This window comes from Pavona decussata, unplaced genomic scaffold (genome assembly GCF_977016875.1).
Source record: "Pavona decussata unplaced genomic scaffold, jaPavDecu1.1 SCAFFOLD_291, whole genome shotgun sequence".
Classification (NCBI taxonomy): Eukaryota; Metazoa; Cnidaria; class Anthozoa; order Scleractinia; family Agariciidae; genus Pavona; species Pavona decussata.
The window spans coordinates 282,296-295,480 of record NW_028145690.1 but is presented as its reverse complement, the minus strand read 5'-3'; the positions used below and the strand labels follow the sequence as shown (position 1 = coordinate 295,480).

At 41.5% G+C, this 13,185-nt stretch overlaps 3 protein-coding genes and 1 pseudogene across 3 annotated transcripts in view; 2 read left to right on the top strand and 2 right to left on the bottom strand.

The window, feature by feature from the left end:
- Positions 1 to 13,185, bottom strand: part of LOC146454971 (uncharacterized) — a 394,059-nt gene that overhangs the window by 140,163 nt on the left and 240,711 nt on the right. The gene's annotated exons all lie outside the window — the stretch shown is intronic.
- The window catches only part of LOC146454976 (uncharacterized), a 234,456-nt gene that overhangs the window by 62,581 nt on the left and 158,690 nt on the right, over positions 1 to 13,185 (top strand). The window lies entirely within an intron of this gene.
- Positions 1 to 13,185, bottom strand: part of LOC146454983 (uncharacterized) — a 146,278-nt gene that overhangs the window by 120,887 nt on the left and 12,206 nt on the right. The gene's annotated exons all lie outside the window — the stretch shown is intronic.
- Positions 10,716 to 12,205, top strand: LOC146454985 (uncharacterized; annotated as a pseudogene).

The following is a 13,185-nucleotide window of genomic DNA, read 5'->3' as shown; positions in this document are numbered from 1 at the left end:
ATGGCCGCTAAGCCAATGTTTTTGGAACAGAGGACGGACTCATCGTTATCATCGTCACCTTTATTTTTAATGACTGGATTCTTATTTTTACGAGCGCCCATAGCGTGTTAAAGCGAATGTTATGTAATCCTTTCTTGCGAACTCGAATATTATGTTATTTTATGGAAACGTGTATAACGCTTAGCAAGTAATACTAGTTTGTTGCATTCCACCGTGTTTATTGGAGGTGGGGGGGGGGGGGGGGGGGACTAGTCTAAAGAAATGTCATACCATATACCATTTTATCTACTCGCAACGTTAAGGGCCATTAACACGGTACGACTTTGTCACATGCAACAATCTTACGACAGACCTACGACATGAACTGTTTCGTGAAAATCAAACCTACAACTCGCTTACGACTGTCGTGAACGTCACAAAAAATGTAGGATTTTAAAACATGTTTTATAGGCAATGTTGAATGACGAGAGTTGTGTGCGATTTTTTGCATGGCGCGAGCAGCGCGCGCTGCAGAAATCGCATGCGACAGTCGTAAGCAATAGTTGTACCGTCTAAATCGGCCTTTAGGTTTCATGCATTATGTGGCAGATCTGACCGATGTAGTTTTTAATTAATGAAACAGCTTTCTCCCACAATAAAAGCTATTCACTCAGTTACAGAAGAAGGACATACATGACGGAAAATTAGTAAAAGTGTTTTAATTGAGAAACGAAAGCTTGAAAGGGTGAAACATTGTGAGATACCCTTTTTCAACCCATTTTCAGTTGATGGCTTTCGTCAACCTCGTTTTCGCTTTGTCACGTCCTGGGGCCAATTTATTAACTCTACCGCTCATGTAACATCCGATGACGTCTAGGCGCGTACAATCTATTTCAACAGTGTTGACTGTTTTCCAGGCGGAATTCAGGTTTTTTCTCCACAATAACCGAGGTTGCGAAAAGGTAAAATAACCTTTGAAATTATTCCTTCGATACGTGATTGTTAAAAGCACTGAAAGCCATTTTCAGTGGTCTTTATTTGTAGATGTTAAATGCCTAAACATCGACAATGTATACACTGGGGACAGAGAAAGATAATTAAGCTTACAGTTTATGTTTGATTACTGACATTGACCAGTTGGTAACGGTATTAAACTCAGTCTAAAGAACTTGGTACTTGGATAGTCGGAAGAATTCTGCGCTAAAACCTTGGGTATATTATAACTAAGTTTGGGGTTTGATCGCACGAGAGTGGATTATGGCTGAAACGCGCTGGATTCAGTAAACGTGAAACGAGGTTTCCGTCCGAAAGAAACTACTAATTCCAAGTGGGAGTTTGAAACCAGCCAAAGTAAAAAGAAAACCCAAAGGTAAATTAGAGCAATCTACATTGTTAAGCCATACATGGTGATGTTATACTGGACGACAACTGGACGATTTTTTAACGCAACACAGCGCGCGTACAAATTTAAACGGACCATTCAGTTTGTCGCGTCACACATTGCAAGTTTTTGAAGACGGATCTTAAACTTGACTTGCAACGTGTTGCCGCTTCGTTGAAAGTTGAAGCACCTTAGGTTACACGATAACAATTTTTAATAAGACAATTTTGCGTTGGAGATCGTTCCGTGTAACATCACTTTGAAGCTGAAGGCAACATGGACACTAATCCTGGGTGAGTTAAACCTTTCTTTTAACATATACATAGCCAATGGGAGTTTTTTTTTTTACATAAAACATTGTGAGGTGGCTGAACGCAGTGACGAAGCAATTCAATTCAATTCGATGTATTATTATTTCCAACAAATGTACAAAGGCAATTTACACAACCCGCGTATAGCATTAGCTAATCTTGGCGGGTATTAGTAATGGACAATAATTAAGACTACAATGTTGCTACTATATCGGCACTACAATGTAAGACTGTGACATGCAGTTGTAAACGAAACACATAGCTATAAAGTACAATAATAAACAATATTTATTTAAGTACTTTAAAGCTAAAAAGACTACAATATTGCTACAATATCACGACAATATAAGATTAAGACATGCAACATCTCGTTTATTTTCATCTCTTTGCATAGGTTGATTTATCTGACTTAACCAATTGCTCTCATCTATATATATGCTATTTGCGCAGTATCTATCTATAGGTTTTCGCTATATGAAGCAAATAAAAACGGTCTTAGCTTTTATTCTTATTCTTATATTCGTAACGTTGATATTAACATTTGCCTGCGAGATTTGACCAGCAGTTACTTGTTCGTTATATTAAGGAGAGTGTTTTCTTTTGTTACTGCGCGCATGCGTATACATTCTGCACATCTCAGGTCCCAGAAACGCTGATTTCTTAAGCCGGCGACACACTTGGCGATTTTATACGCCGATCGCCGCGATCGGCATATAAAAAATCGCCGATATCTGGCGTGTCAGATTTCGGAGATTAAATTCGCCGGCATTCGCTAATTGTGTCCATTCCCGCGATTTTCTGCGGTCATTGCTGCGAATCGCCAGTGAAGCCAACCCATCAAGCTGGGCGATTTTATAACGTGACTTTTCAAAACTGCCACAACGCCAAGATCAGCGTAAAAAGTCGTCAAGTGTGTCCGCATCAGTCGGTGGCGAAAATCGCTGACGATTTTCGCTGGCGACCAAATTCGCCGCAATCGGCGTATAAAATCGCCAGGTGTGTCGCTGGCTTTAGGACGCGGTATAGTGCCTACCATAACAGTAATTCAAGTTTTCTATTTTTGCGCGATTTATGACTGGAAAACGAAGATTTTAGCAAGGGCCTGATAGGGGTCTAAAAAGAAAATTGGGGTAACCACGTATTATTGAGAGAAAAGTGAGCGAAACTTATTCTAAAAGGCTTTAAAATGCATACTAATGTATTAATTTATCTCCAACAAAAATACGTGTTACCCCAGCCTCGTCCTCATGTTCTTCGCTATTTCAAACTATCCCGTACACCGTCGAAGACCCTAGGATAAATCAGGGGCACCCAACAGATCATTTCGGTAAATTATCTGTTCGGAAGGCCTTTAATACCCTACAATTTTCCTAAGGGAATTTTCACTTCGAACTTTCGTGATATGGAAAACTTTAGGTCTAGTGTTTTCGGATTGATAAAAATATCGTTTCGAGGGCCGAAAAAAGGTCAGCTAAGATTTTCGGAAAGGATATAAGGCCTAAAGTTTTCGGGAAATGGACAAAGATGCCCTAGTAATTTCGAAAAGACTCAAGTTGCCCTAGAATGACCGAACAGATAAAAATATTATAGCACGGCCTAAAATGAACCTACAGAGCTTTAAAGGCTCTCCAGATAGCCTAAAATAGCGCCGTTTCAAAGGATCTGAGAGAAAGCTGTCGTTGGGTGCCCCTGATAAATGGGCCATTTTTTCTTGCTCCTCCAGTTTTCAGCAGCTGCCCCTTACAATAAAAGTTTAACGGGAAAATTTCCGTTAGCTGCGTGGCACTTGTACTTATAAAAAGGGAGAGGTAAAATATAGTTCTCGAAGACGAGTGTTCAGTGCCAATATGTAGAAATTATTCCAGACGTTTCGGGCTTAGCCCTTCATCAGTGGAAAAAGATTTACGTTAAAAAGCTGGCTTGCGCTATGAAGTCAGATTTAAAGTTGTAACGTGCGCGCGCGATGTGCGCGTGACGACCTAAAGATATCGGAAGTCGGAGTTCATTCCGCGCGGCTGACTGGTGCCTAGTCTGAAAATAAGGCGCATCTCCTGACGCTTTCGTTGCTTGTTTCCGTCGCAGAGCATAATTCCACGGACTTTTGCGTCCTGGATAGTGTGGCCATTTGTATTAAAATGCTCTGCGACGGGAAAGCCCGGCAGGTTCTTCTCAATGCTGCGTAGGTGTTCACCGAAGCGTTGCCCTAGCGTGCGGCCAGTTTCGCCGATGTAAATAGCTCGTTTGTCATCAAAGAAGCTTTCAACTGTCGAACAACCGGCTTAGTGTATGGTATCTCTTGCCGCCGTTGCCCTGCTATTTACATCGGCGAAACTGGCCGCACGCTAGGGCAACGCTTCGGTGAACACCTACGCAGCATTGAGAAGAACCTGCCGGGCTTTCCCGTTGCAGAGCATTTTAATACAAATGGCCACACTATCCAGGACGCAAAAGTCCGTGGAATTATGCTCTGCGACGGAAACAAGCAACGAAAGCGTCAGGAGATGCGCCTTATTTTCAGACTAGGCACCAGTCAGCCGCGCGGAATGAACTCCGACTTCCGATATCTTTAGGTCGTCACGCGCACATCGCGCGAGCACGTTACAACTTTAAATCTGACTTCATAGCGCAAGCCAGCTTTTTAACGTAAATCTTTTTCCACTGATGAAGGGCTAAGCCCGAAACGTCTGGAATAATTTCTACATATTGGCACTGAACACTCGTCTTCGAAAACTATATTTTACCTACCCCTTACAATAACCTACCGTAATTTCTCAATTAAACGTCGATCCCGATTAAAGAGGGTCTAGATGGGGTTAACTGACAACTGACAAATGCCCAAAATTTTAACTGACAACTGACATTTGTACACAGTTTTACTGACAACTGATAAAAAGGCTTGGTGGGCCTTGCTATTCTTCAAACCAGTTGTAAAGAACCTTTTTCGACAATTTTTGTCTAATAATTTATGTGTTTTCATACAGAATCCTCAGGCAAGTGATTAACAGCAGCACACTGGAGTGTTATATGACGTTAATCGATAAATTCTACTAATACCTCAAGTTAATCATTTAAAATTTGACCCTTACATCCCAAACATGATCCCGAATTTATAACTAAGCTTTGAAGTTAATTATTAACAGTCAATTAAATGATAACTGACAAATGGCCCAAAATTTAACTGACAACTGACATTTGTATACCGCCATCCATACGCTCATTAAACACCGGCCTCGAAAAAACGCCGGGTCAAAACTGCCGAGTTTTAAATAAACGCCGGGGACGTTTAATCGAGAAAATACGGTATTCTTACTGAACAGACGTCAAAATGTGGTAAGAACAAAAAAGTGGCACACGTGCGATAGCCGCGCTTGTCACCGATCTTCTTACCACATTTTGACGTCATCTGTGATCTATAACTGAACAGACGGACGGCAAAATGGAATTAATTTGTTTTGTATAATAAAGAAATCAAACGACATACAAAAGAAAAAAAAACAAAAAAGCGCTCGACTGAGACTGCTCTTTTTTCAAGTCGTTTTCTACATAGAAACGTGTTTTTCTTTCTTCTCCCTGCTTCAAGTACCTGTCCAAAGCCTCGGCAAAACTTTTTTTCTCCATCTTCGTTCGCCCAGTCAGGTAAATATTCTCTAAATTTTCAAAACTTTCCGCCATTTTAAAAAAAACAGAGGGAAAAACTTTTTAATAATGACGTCATCTATGCGTCTCTCCTCTAATAGATCATAGGTGAGAACCAATCAAAATGCGTGCATAATTGAGCTTATTATATAAAATGTTGTACTCAATGGTAGTCCGTGGCTGTCATTTTTTACTTTTATTCGGATCGTCGCAATCTATTTAAATGGACAAGATCTTGCAACTCGGCTTGTTGGCCTTCAACAGTGCGACTTATTCACTAATCGCACTTTATTTTGCTCTAAATCGCATTCTTTCTTAGGCCGTCAAGATGAAACTGAATGTGAAATGTGAACATGGATAAATAAATATTAATATTGACAAAGAAACTCTGTGATTTCAAAATGGGTGTAATAAAGTGGTAATTGAACTTCATGTCGTGCAATTTTGGTCTAAAATCATCAGTACTTGTGATTTCAAATCGAACTCGCTCTGCACGCTCGTTCGATATTGAAATCACGCGTATGATTTCAGACCAAATTGCGCTTCAGTCTGTTTAATTACAATTATAAATATCAAAAAGTGTCAGTGACCAAGCAAAACCGGCTTGAAGGTCTAAAAGGGTAGGTGACTAAAACGAAAAATAGTAACAAAAAGGTGGGTATTACTAGGAGCGTTGTCGCATACCCAACGACCACTTACGAAAAAAGAAAAAAAGGGCCACCGCCTTAACTTACGACATGTCTATTATCAAACAAACTTTTCCTGCCATATGATTATATAATATATAATTGCCGGAGAAATTAAGGACTTACACTACTCATGATGTTTAAAACTTCTTTGCAATACGCCATTTCCGAGTTGCTTTGAGCTTCATTACGAAAACGAGGCTAACTACGAACCCTTTTCATGTGAAAATTAATTTGTTTGCATATGAATGAAACTAATTTTCATAATGAAAACTTTGCACCAAGTCTCGCGTTCGTAATGAGGTATTAAGTAACTCGAAAATGGGCTATTACCTGGAGGCGCGTGCAATTATATTTGACTGTACTTGCCCTTATACGATTACCAAAACAAAACTGTTATGGACAACTATGGTGTAGTGGCAGATGAAGCCAGATAGAATACTTCCCAGTCATCTGGTGTGAAAGGGTTCGCAGTCCCAGCCAGGACTGTGCTTCGGTTTTGCACTCCACTTGGTACAGTGAAGGATTTACCCAATTTTGCGTATGCTGAAATGCCACCACTGTTATCTCCTTTTTTAATAGAGATGCCTTTGCCTCTTCCAAATGTTGGACCATATTGTGAACCTCTGTATATTGCATGTGCTGGGTATTTTATTATGCTCTTGAACGGATCACGTCCTTCGTAGTTGTGAAGGGAGAAAATAAACGCATTGGAAGTATGTCCATAACCAGAATGGGTATCTGAAGAACACAAAATATTTCATAACGGAAAAGTGACCAATAACAACAAAACAGTGCAATAAGAATAATAATTCTAATAAGAATAACAATTATTGTAAATACTTAACTAACACTACCACAACCATTAGCATAGTTACTGCTACTGTCACTGCCACTGCTATTGTTACTGATGGCGATAACGATCGTCGACTCAAGCGCAAGCGTTAACATAAACAGAATCGTCCGAAGAACACAAGTACCAATGTTGATTAAAGTCATTTTCCCCATAGATATGTTCTTATGCTTGCATGTTACATGGAAACTAAGGCTAAACTAATTCATAATGACGACAATGGACACAATGACAAAGAACTTGCCCGTTTTGGTATCAGGTTATAAAAAAAGGTTTAAGTAATGTTTGAAACACGAGCAGCAGTGTTTTATCGGGATTTTAAGCCACGAGGCGCAGCCGAGTGGTTTTAGACCCGATAAAACACGTGCTGCGAGTTTTTTTGAACGGCTTCAAAAACATTTCTGAAAAAGCGTGTGTCAAGAGAGTTCATAACAATGATGCTTTTGTGAACGTTGGAAATTAGCGTACGAGAAAAACATCAAACACCGCATACAAATAACGAGGAGGTTTTATCGGGTTTTAAAACCACTGCACGTGATGCTTTATCGACCATTTGATAGGTCAATGGGCTTATGAATTATTAATGAGTTTTTTAACAGATCTTCAATCCTAGATCAATCAATTTTCTATCCGTGCCATGATCATAGTGTCCCCCTTAGAGACGAACCAACAAATGAGAAATGAACACATTCCTTCGAATTTTTACGGAGGTTTGTATGGTACTAATAATAACGCTCTGAGTGCTAGTGCACATGAATATATGAGTAGAAATCCTGCTAAAAAAAAAAAAAAACAATTAAACAAGCAAACAAGCATTAAAAACCTTAGTTACAATCATTCATACAAACATAACTTGTTTATTTATATACGGTAAAATCTTCAGTATTATATTATAATAAGAAAGTATTAAGAACTTAACAATGTGAAATAATAACAATACTGCTTCACAAGATTGCCGTGTGGGAGCCTGACTGACAATTGTGGTAAGGCTTCCAAGAGAGTCTAATTTCCGTAAATTGACAGGTAGGTTGTTCCATAACAGGGCCCCACTATAGCCAAAGCTACGCTAGTGATAATTTGTGGGTGGCTTAGACCAGTCTAGTTTGATCTCGGAATCCCTTACATTACACGGTGTACTGCGGATGCTAAACAAATTTTGCAAGTACGTAGGGGAGAGCCCATTCATTGTTTCCCATCCTATCTATAAAGTGTTTTCACATGACGTCACGGCAGCCATGTTGGTGTCCCAAAACAAAGAAATGGCAGCCATGTTGGTGTCCCAAACTAAACCTCTGGGAATTGAACTCTATTTTTATGCAAATGCTTTCTTTTGTTTCAGTAAACCAATATGGTCAGTAGTCACGTGAATGAAAACGTTCTATATCACCTCAATTCATTCCTTCTTGCAGAACGATAAAATGAAATCACCCGGAAAGCAAAGTTACACCACAGAAAGTTTGACGTGTCCAACAACGTACGTCACTGACGAAACGCGATACCGGTACTGGAACTGTCGTCACGTTAGGTGGCCGGGCATTACAACCGGATGTTTTTCCAAGGACCTACATTTTATAACTCTCTTGACAGCGAAATCATAAGACTTGCTACAGGTCGACCTCGCGATTTTGGCGAGCGGAGCGGGCTTTTTTATGAGCTTTTTTAGACCGCGAGCGTCAAAGTCGCGAAAGGTCCCGCACTATATAAATAGGACGAAGGACTTTTTTGAAAGTCTACGAAATCATCAATGCAAACTCAATTTACTCTTTTAAGAAAGCCCTTGAGAATAAAATTATTGAAAAAAGTATGAGTAACATTTTTTACTTTCCATGATGTAAATAATATAAGAATGATATATAACTTAACTTAAGTGGGGAGGCCGAACTGTGTCAATCTCTGAAAACTGTCTGTCTTTATGCCACTTCAAATCCTTATATTCCTTCTGTTTACTCTGTTTACTCTCTACTACTTGGGTTAGACCAGGTTTCACTAGACGTAGGCGCGTACGCAAGCGACGTCTCGTTTACAACTCAGCTGGAGTAGTACCTGTGGTTCGTCAACACGAACGTTGTTCACGCATGCTCGCATGCTATGCCAACCATCTCACCTTTCTTACAAGGTGAATTAAGAACCACATTGTTCCTAGAGATCTCCAAGTTCGGCTACCAGTTTCCACCAAAGGCGCACGCAGATTCGCTGAACTAGTGTCCATGAGCTTTCCGAGGGAAATGATACGACTGACGCAGAGAGCTAAGGGAGATACAAAGAAAGAAACTGAGTCAACAGCACAGAAAATATCCGCTCTTTCAGCGAAAGACGCAGCGGAGGTAGTAGACATTATCAAATCCAGAAAGTCTTTAATACCACCAAAGACAGTCAACAGCTCAGGTTTTAAAACCTGTTAGTTGACAAGACTAACTGGGTTATCAGTTATCATCATTATCATTATCATCAAATTGTCATCAAGGTCCCTTAGCGAAGCTGAGGTGCGCCTACTGAAGAAAAGACTGAACTTTGCCGTGACTCGTGCAAACGTCCCAGCAATCGAGATTTTCGCCAGGATTGAGTCAGCAGTCAGACCACTTGATGCGACAAAAACAGACACAGCCAGGAGGGCTGTTAACACCATCCTTTAACAGGCAAAACCACCTGAGCCTAACATGACGTAGTAACAACAGGACGCCCTTAAAAGCCTAAAAGAGGACAACTCCGTCATGGTCCTTCAGGCCGATAAAGGTCGCGCCAACATAGTCCTAGACACTGGAAAATACCACATTATAAAATGTCAGCACTTATTGACTTGGACTGCACCAACTGCTCAATAAAGACCCGACAGACCACCTGATCGAAAACCATCCGAGAAACCGCTCGCCCTGAAGCGAAATGGACACACATCAGAGGGTGTTTATAACAAGATCAGACCTGGACACAAACAGCCACCTAGGATCTAATGTTTACCTAACATTAAAGGCCGACACACCCCTTAGGCCTATTGTGTCATGCGTCAACACCATGATATATGATTGCTCTCTTGGCTACTGAACATATTAACTCTTCTCACAGGTAACTCGGATTTCAATAGTGTACAACTCAGCTCACTTCGTTTTCACCATCGGTAGTTAGAAGATCCAGGATCATGAGATTATGGTGGCCTTCGAGTTTAAAAGTGTTGACGGGCCTGCACGACTCCTGCAGTTCGCAAAAAGATTGGTTTTAAAGCCTTTATAGCTTATCTCTGCTTAATGAGACGTTAATCTTGATCATCAAGGGAAAAACTCAAATATACTGAATGGAGATTTTCATATGCCATTGGGTATGCTAGCCTTGTGGCATTTGTCTAGGTTCACTATTTTCTCCCAACAGAAAACAGTTAACTAAGAGGAACGTCAGTTGTGTTCGATCCTCACTCTAAATACAACCTTGATTTGTCGCATCATAATAAACTATGATCGAGGTAAATATAAGTTAAACTCAACGCAGTCTTGTACCTAACTTTTTTTTCTCGCACGCTTTAAGCCCACGCGCCCACTCGTAATGTGTGAACTTAAACAAAACGATGTGTGAAGTATGTTAATTCGAGGTGAGAATTTTAATTCATTAACACTTCACTTCATGCTTATTGTTTGTCAGATAAACGATTTATCCAATCCAATTGCGTGTTTTATTCGAAATGGAAATTTTGACCCTAGGGAAGCGTATAAAAGGGGCACTTTATTGAGGGTTATTCATATCAGCTACCATATCAGCAACCACAAGAAGTAAAAATCAATTCGTAATCGTCAGTCCGTTCATTCCGAGTTATTCAATTATGTCGACCAAGTGTATTTCTTGTAAACAGCCAGTCAGAGCCCGTCAACAAGGTCTCCAGTGTGATGGTTGTCTCCGTTGGCAACACCGCAAGTGTGGCACCGGAGTATACCAGTCTGATTACCGCGATGCAGCAAAAAACTATAGTTCAATTGACTGGCGCTGTTCAACATGTGACTTCGCTGACCCGATCCCTCTTTTTTGAAAGCACTCCTGTTAACTTCGAGTCCACTGTCTACGATCCACCTTCTGCTCATTCTGTCGACATCGCATCCGACCTACCTGCAGCTGACCCGCCCTCAGTACCAGACATAGCGCCAATGGAAGCCTCTTTGGAAGATTCAGCCGTGGGGCCAGACCTGCCGCCAGAAGCGCCAGTTGAGACAACCTACCACCTCTTTCTGGAGGGCACCATACGAGGAAAAACGAAGCTGGTTACCAACTCCGCCTACGCATTTCAACATCAGAAAAAGACGACCCAACGGAACCATCCACTGGCAGTGTATCGTGCGCCGAAAAGACCACCGGTGTAAAGCCTCAGTAATCCAGCGAGACGGTGCCTTCTTCCCGGGACTGCATGGCCACAACCACCCTGGTGAATTTGGTGTCCTGGCGTCAACCCAGATCCAGTCTCGCGTAAAACAGGTACAGTATGTATGTAAATATGTTATTAAACTAGCGTGAGGTCCATATTGGAGAAATATTTCTTCTATGTAATGGTTGAACAAAGCCAATCTAAAGTTGTAAGTTTCTATTGCACTGTTAATTTGTATATTATCCTTGTTTTGACAGGTAGCACGAGAGAACTTGTTCCGGCCGGCCTCAGCTGGCATTATTTCCACTGTGCAAAAAAATGTTGTTAATTGCCTTTCTCTAACGGTATATTTTTCTGTTTTTTGATTAGGTTCAAGAGTTGGGATTAGAACCAGCATACCGGACCGACAGCCGCAGCTACAAGTATATCAGAAAGCTGATGGCGCTGCCTTTCTTGCCAGAAGCGGACATCATGCCCATGTTCCAGCGGCTCAGTGACAGCGCCACCACCACTAGCCTCCAAGCACTTGTGCAGTACGTGGGAGACAACTGGGTCTCAAGTACAATGTGGCCTCCCTCCTGCTGGTCCGTGTACATGACATAAGAACCAACAACGACATCGAGGGGTGGCACCAAAGTCTTTATCGAAGAGCCAACAACCGAGTCCACCTTCCCTTCTACCTGCTGGTGGAGTTGTTACATCAGGAAGCTAGGCTCGTATCTATCCAGATACAGCTGGTGTCTGACGGCAAGCTGTCCCGCATCCAAAGGAAAAAGTACCGCCTGTTGCAGTCTAAAATTTTCAAGTACTGGGAGGACTACAACGCCGACGAGATTTCAGCCCGCCGCCTTCTTAAGCTGTGTAGCTACATCAACGGCCCTTCTGCCAGATGCTGAACCAGATGCTTAACCTAAAAACGGCTCCTTTAGGAGTCACCGGCCCCCCGCGGGGGGGCCACCAAATCTTCAAAAGTCATGACCAATACAAATTTGTGTGTTAATTGTGTGGTTCTTTTTTTTTTTTTAAGCCCTTTGAGATCAAAATACAAAATATGCGCTGTAAACATACAAGAAGCTAAATTGATCAAAAGACTGAGACACATTCGATTATTTTGCGATTGGTTCGGCAATCGAATATAATCGAAACTGAACATAACTTATTTGACCCGCAACGCACTGTTTGAAACCAAATTGGAATGAATTACAAAGCTCTTTCGGTCTACAGTTCGATTCTGTTCGATTAAAGAAGTGGGGTGAGTTTGAATATGTTCGATTGCCCGAACGCAATCCAAATCAATCGAACGATTGGAGTACGATTACTGAACGTTCGATTGGCTCCGCTGGGCTGCTTACGCAAAAGCAATTAAGCAAGCGGTCAGTGAAGTTGAATTAGAGAAAGCTTACGAAAGCTTCAGTTCCAGCCAGCAAGTTTTCGATTTCTCACACTGAGCTTACAGTTTCTCGCTCTCGAGATTACAAGCACAACACAGCGAGTTTCGAAAATGCCGTCAGTAAGTTCCCTAGACATCTCTTCGGTAAAGGTCGTAATATGCATACAGACAAGCGAATCGATGAAAATTATAGTCCCCGAACAGCTATTTCTCCTCGACTTATCAGAGAAGACTTCGCTTGGTGGCGAGTTGGCTGGTGGCGAGATGGTTTCGTGGTGGCGAGTTGGTTGGTGGCGAGACTCCCTGGTGGCGAGGTGACCGGATACCGTTCTTAGAGCTGACATGTATCTCCATTGTTTTGTGCGTTTGCTCGCATCCGGCAGATATTCAAAGCTAAGACAGCCAGTAACTGTCATGGGAGTCTCTAGGATGCTTCAGCGATTTCTTCTGACAAGTGTTTAGTGTTGTTTCTCAGGCAAGACTGCAGTTTCGATTCTCTATGAATCTCGTCAGTTGCCACTGAAAGTTCTGTTAGCGTCGGAGCAAATGATTCTGTTTTGAGTTTATATATCCCCTTTGACCGTTAGGCGGATCGAAATTTCGCGCCGGC